This window comes from Penaeus monodon, chromosome 14 (genome assembly GCF_015228065.2).
Source record: "Penaeus monodon isolate SGIC_2016 chromosome 14, NSTDA_Pmon_1, whole genome shotgun sequence".
Lineage (NCBI taxonomy): Eukaryota > Metazoa > Arthropoda > Malacostraca > Decapoda > Penaeidae > Penaeus > Penaeus monodon.
The window spans coordinates 40494788-40501663 of record NC_051399.1 but is presented as its reverse complement, the minus strand read 5'-3'; the positions used below and the strand labels follow the sequence as shown (position 1 = coordinate 40501663).

At 37.1% G+C, this 6876-nt stretch overlaps 1 pseudogene; it reads left to right on the top strand.

Annotated features, from left to right (window-relative positions):
• Positions 1–6050: 6050 nt before the first annotated feature.
• Positions 6051–6559, top strand: LOC119581141 (annotated as a pseudogene).
• Positions 6560–6876: the final 317 nt, after the last annotated feature.

Here is a 6876-nt window from a genome sequence, read left to right as displayed (position 1 = left end):
AACAGTTCCATCTGCTTCCGGCTTCACTCACTCGTGCGCTCAGCATAGCCTCCTCTCCCTCATGTCTGCCGCCATCTTTGGACGACAGGATAAATTAGCACGTCTCACTGGCAAATATCACAAAATCCCACTCCCTGACATCATTTGTTACCCGACCCCTTGTCTCTCTGCCACCAAACTACAAGCAGGCTCGGCAGTACCTGCCTGCTATCCACAGGGTCGTGAACACTTGAACAGCTCCAAGAGGCCCCCAGCACCACAAGCGCCAGAACAGCCCACAGGGAAAACACCAATGTCGAGGCAGGGCACGAAATAAAAACAAATGACAGTCTTTCCTTATTTACAACAAGTTATTTACCTTTACACTTTTCTATAGGCACAATACATGGGGGACACCGCATTCACACTGCACGATACAGCTATAACACCAGGGCAACACAAAGTTTATCAGGTCCACGGGCACACACGGGTCTCACAGTAGCAGCAAGCACCCAACTCCATCTCCCTTGGCTGTTTCCTCCCTCCTTCCGCATCGAAGCCTTTGCATCCTGTTTTGCCCAGGATCCTTGTTATGTTAACGCATGCCCAGGTCATCCTTATCATGTAACAAACCATGTTTCGGCACAGAGACAAAGACCCACTGGCGTAGCAATATGGCATTATATATAATAATTATATATATATATCTGATATCTATATATATATTATATATATATATGTTATGTATGTTATATGTATATTATGCATAATATATTAATAATATATATATATATATAAATATATATTATTACATACATGGTGTGTGTGGTGTGTGTTGTTTGTGTGTATTAAGTAATCATACTATGCTCTCTTTTGATTTGATGTTATATTTGATTACCTGTGTTCGAATTGTTATTGATAACCGTAAAAGATATGAAACTACAAACATCATTTTTTATCCTTTTCTTTCCGTTTTGCATCACAATAAGAGAGATATCGAAAAATTCTTCTCGCTGGAAATCTATAAAAGAACCCAATCACTCACAATGTCCTTTCTGAAGGGACATCCTTATGCACATACATACACACACACACACACACACACAGCACACACACACACCAAACACACACACACACACACACACATATATATATATTCTCTCTCTCTTCTCTTTTTTGCTTGCTTGGGGAAACTGAAAATCACTTCATCGAAACCGTGAAACACCCTTGGGAAGGCCCACAGTAAAAGTCCTGATTACTGGCTCTCCATTTATCCCGTACTACACTAGAGTTTTGTCACTTTGCATTTCCTCTTCCTCACCACAACCACTGCCTGCTGGTCTTCACCCCCAACACCCTCGTGCTCCGGATGTGCTTCAGCTGCCCGATGGTCGTTCGTGGCCCACCACCACCTTCACGACCCCTGTCCCTAAGGTTTCCAAAACGCTGAGGAGAAGCCGGGGATACTGATCGGCAAAACATGATGTCGAGGCTGGAGTCGTTATGAAAAGGGAGTTCTTGTTTTCTCACGTGTTTCCACTTTTCGTCTGTTATTCAGTTACAACTTGTCCTGTAATGAAAGCGCGAGTTAACCAGCCTTTGTGTTCCTATCCACCATCGTTCTTGCGCTCTCCGACAGGAATCCTTCTTGATATATTTTCACTTAAAGACCAAGTACATGCGGGCTCATACGATTTGATAAAGAAAAGAAACCGGTGAATCATGTTTTACCTGCAAGTCATACAACAGAGTCCTTTCACATCACACGTGTGCGCGCCGCCCTCTTTTCTATAAAACTGACATGAATTCTAACATCATCATCTCTTGCATGAATAGTTTTTAAACACTTTTTCACATGGCATGGTATGGAACAGATAGTGGGAAACTTTTGAAGTCCCATAAGATCTTACTTGGGTTATGCTTATGCTCCTCACGGCGAGACTCTCTATATTGACGTACCAGCGGTTTCTTCGCTACAAAACGGTTTGCCAGCTGTGGTTCTCACGTATTCTGAGATCGTGATTTATATTTTCATTAATTGCGAAGCTTATCGCATACGTCTTTTTAATTGTAGAAAGTACGTAAAATGTCTCTGTGCCCTTTTTATTCAATATATTTTTCACTCTATACTAGGTAAATTTTAATTCGATCATGACGGTCAATTGGAACGAAATTTACATGTGTCCGAATCATATGACGTGTATTTGACTTCGGTAAGGATGAATGTCTTCAAAATCATTCTGTACTTCAAAGATCTGGAACTTACAGGCGCAAAACACCAATGAAATGCTGTGTATCTTGACTGATACATTTCCATCACAAGTCAATTAAACGCCCGTGATCATTAGAATTATCCATTTGTCTGATTTGAATACACGACTCTCACTTCCGGTAGATACAATGAGAATGCAAATCTTGCCCCGCTTTTCATATGAAGTGTTAACATTGTATGCAATAAGAAAAATATTTTTGACTGACTGAAAATACAATTCAAGTTTTTCCAAGCCTTGCGAAGCGATGTGATGTGTATAACAATATGAATTGCAGAGTAGTCGGCAATTTTTTCATTTTATTTGAAGCTTCCACAATTTTTGCTGTAATAAAAATCACACCAGCATATCAATGCATATAAGGTTTATGTTAACTTCTTTTATGTGTTTTTTTCAGAAACTTTCTATGTGCTTAAAACACCGATTATCGTTGTTTTGTAGCGCTCATGATACACTTTAAACATATATCAAAGGTTTAGGGGTTTGGGATGCTACAAAGAAGGCCTTATATCAAACAGACACCGATCTCATTGGCTCATAGACTAATGTTAACCTACTGCTACTTCTGACGTCAGTAACTAGGACCTTCCAATTTTGTTTTTTTTTTTTTTTTTTTTCTCTCTTTTTTTTCTCTTTTATTTTGGCTGACTTGCGAGGGCGTTTTGTTATATTCTCCTTAAACATTTTTATCAGTTCATCCATCATTTCTGTCTTTTTGCACGCTTTCCAGTTAGCGATTGTATTCTAGACCTTTCCTCTTTCGCTACTTGCCTTACGAATATCAATTGTATTTTTCATTTACTACCCAAAGTTTCTCCTTTATTTGTGTCCTCTGCTATCTCATCAATCTTCATCATATTTGTGTTTCCATCATTCCATTTATTTTTTTTTATTTATTATTATTATTGTTAGTTAGTGATGTGTTACTTAAAGAAAAAAAATGTTTCTAGTGGCATTTCTTAAGCTATAACGGATCTATTATAGGTGTAATGTAGTAAAAAAGAAAAAAGTTCAAAGTGTGGCCCTTGTGGGGGGGGGGGGGCGTTGCAAGTCAGACGCCCCCTTGTTAGGGATATCGCTGTCACATGTTTTATGAAACCTTTTTGAAACAATACTAACAATACTAATCAACAGACCTAAAGATATTTTGAAAAGCTTCGGCAAACAATCTTAGGCAGGACAACATTCTCCCTCTCCGAAATAATCGATGTATATCTATCTATTTATCAGGTATAAATACAGTGCATATGTGGTGGTATTATTATATGTGATGTTGTTTTTGTGTGTTTTTTGTGTGTGTATTTATGTGGTGTGTGTTGTGGTTGTGTGTGGTGTTTGTGTGTTGTGTGTGTGTGTGTGTGTGTGCTGTATTGTGTGTATGCTCCTGTGTGTGTTTGTATGTATGTGTGTGTATGTGCATGTGTGTATGTGTTGTGTGCGCGTTTTTGTGTATGTGCGTGTGTCCATATACATGTTATATATATACACTATATATATAATCCATATATATAATATATCTATATATATATATATTATATATATATATATTATATGTATATCTATATTATGTTATTATATTATATATATGTATATGTTGGTGTGTGTGTGTATGTATGATGTGTGTGTGTGTGTGTGTTTTGTATGTATGTGTGGGTATGCGTGTGTGTGGTGTGGTATGCCGTGTGTGTGTGTGTGGTCTGTTTGGTGTGGTGTGTGTATGGCGTGTGTACATGTAACATGTTATATAATATATAGTATTATCTATATTATATTATATATATATATATATATATATATATATATATATAATATAGGTGTGTGGTGTGTGTGTGTGTGTGTGGGTGTGTGTGTGTGTGTTGGTGTGGGGTATGTGTATACATGTGTGTGAGTGGTGTGTGTGTTGCTTTCTGTGGTGTTGTGTGCGTGTGTGTGTGTGTGTGTGTGTGTGTGTGTGTGTGGTTGTGGTGTGTGCGTTGTGATGTGTGTGTATGTATATATACATATATTTTTATTACATATATATTACATATAATAGATGTATATATATGTACGTGTTATGTATATACATATGTATATATATTTATGTATATATCTGTGTGTGTGTATAATATGATATATATATATATATAGATGAATATATATATATAATATATATATATATATATATATAAATACATATGTATATATAATATAAAATACATAGTATATATATATAAATCATATGGTATTAATATATATATATATATATATTATATAAATATATAAAAAAAATAAGATAATATATATATATGCATATCTGTGTGTTGCGAATATGTAAATAGATGGCATATATAAAATATTTCACACACACTAATTGATATGTATATATATAATATATATATAATATATATTATATTATTTATATATATAGTATATATATATATACTGTGTGTGTGTGTGTGTGGTGTGTGTGTGTGTGTGTGTGTTGTGTGTGTGTGTGTGTGTGTGTATGCGTATATACATTCGTACATCAACATACATCTGAAAGAATATATATATATTTATTTTATCTGTCTATATCTATATATGTGAAAATCTACATGCTGATAACATAAATACGCTTCTGTATGTATTCAGGTCACGAGAGTTCAGATATCTATTGTCGTGACATTTATTCTCACGGCTTGTTTGTCCGCGCGAGACCTGCCTTCCTGACCTTTTCTGTCCAAGTGAATTACTACCAGTTACGGGGTCCAGGGGCGCAGAGGCTGAGGAATTCTCGAACTCTGCTGGAATTGCGGTACCTACCAGGCAGATGTCCCTCAAGACACGTGCTATTTGGCAACTCTGATGGCACCTGTAGAATATAAATCGATTATTTTGTCTATAAAATCAGACAGGATGTGCCTTCTTCTGTGACTCACTTTTCTGTGCTCATCAGCCTAAGTGTTGCCTATTGACTTTGTAACTTGTATATATCTGACGATATTATAAATTGTAGAATATATTGGTTTATTCGTTAACATATATGGATATGTTGTGTGTTTTAACACCCGTCACAACATCTATCTCTATTTATCCATATATACGTATACATATACAAATATCTAAACACCTTCCTTTTGCTTCATTTAGACATTGTAATATGGGATCGGACACGTAATACGAAAGGAAGAGCTAGAACATCTTAGCATGACAGGCAAGATCAATGGAAAAGGAAGCAGGGACAAACAAAGACTAATCTACACAGCAACATAAGTAGATGGACGAGAACTTTTAAAGACCACAAAAGACCGAAAGAAGTGGAAATCCATGATCGCCAACGTCCTTGTGGTACAGGGCACTTGAGAGAGAGAATTTGGGATCAAAACAAATTTCAAGGTAGCCGATCTCTCCGGTTTGATGGCCAGGGAGACGGGGCTGCCAGACCTAGATTCATTCTGCCTTTCCTCCTAGATTAGTCCCTTCGCAATATGAATTGAATTTCAGAAGGATTGACATTGAAACTGAAATAGAACGTTTCATCTTGATAACGTCACCCAAATGGCAATGATTTTGGTATTTTCTCAATTACACCTTTGTCCGAATGTTGACGCACGGAGGTTTAGTTAGTCGGAGCCTGAGTAGTGTGAAGTATCCACGTAGTCTCCTGTGTTGCTGAAAGTACTGAGAGACGTATATTGAAAAACTTGTAGTCTGTGCCAAATTACATGTGGTATAAGGTATCGATATTGGTGTCTATTGGTATTTTGGAAACAGGTTAAACGACCTCATTTATTATTAGCATTAGAGCTGACGTTTCATATTGTTTTGCAGGAGACAATGGTTGTTTACGTGAAGACGCTATCAGGAAAGACCGTGACAATAGAAATTCATAGCATCAAATCGTGGATGTGTTAAAAGCAACCTAGACGACTTGAAGGCATAACCGGTTTGCCAACAGAGGGTCATCTTCTCCGGAAATCAACTCGAGAGCGGGAAAACACTCTCGTCTTACAACATTTGTTCACACGATTTTTTACATCTATGCCTTCGTCTGAGGGGAGGGGGCATGTCCATGTTCTTCCTCAATGTGGTAATGCCATCAGCTAACGTGATCCAACCGGTGTCATGGGACCGACTACCGTTAGAGAGGTGAAAAGGTTACTGGAAGAAGAAGATCCATCATTAAAGGGCCAGAACTACCGTCTGATGGTGGGTCAGAGGACGATGGTTAGTAGAAAAACCTTGGCGGACTATGGCATTGTGTCAGAGGCAGTCGTGAGAATAGAATTAATAGGAAAGCGTTGCTGCGTAATGTGAGTTTTAAATAAATGTATTTAATATTTTTCTCTGTGTTTTTGGGTTTGTTTTTTTTTTTGTTTTTGTGTTTTCATCACACCCTGATATAAAGGCATTTCAACATATTGGAATAACTAGGACTTGTTATTTGATACTGAAACATAGGCACATACACAGAAAAAATGGCGCTGTCACATTGGTTTTAATGAAACCTTTTGGAACAATACTAAACAATCTTAATCAACCAGTCTTAAAGATATTTTGAAAAGCTAAACAACCAAATGCTCAAAACTCTGAGTATCACTGATTGACCAATCGCAATAGGAAGGTAAGGCTGGCATGTTATGCTTTACATCATAATGTGTGT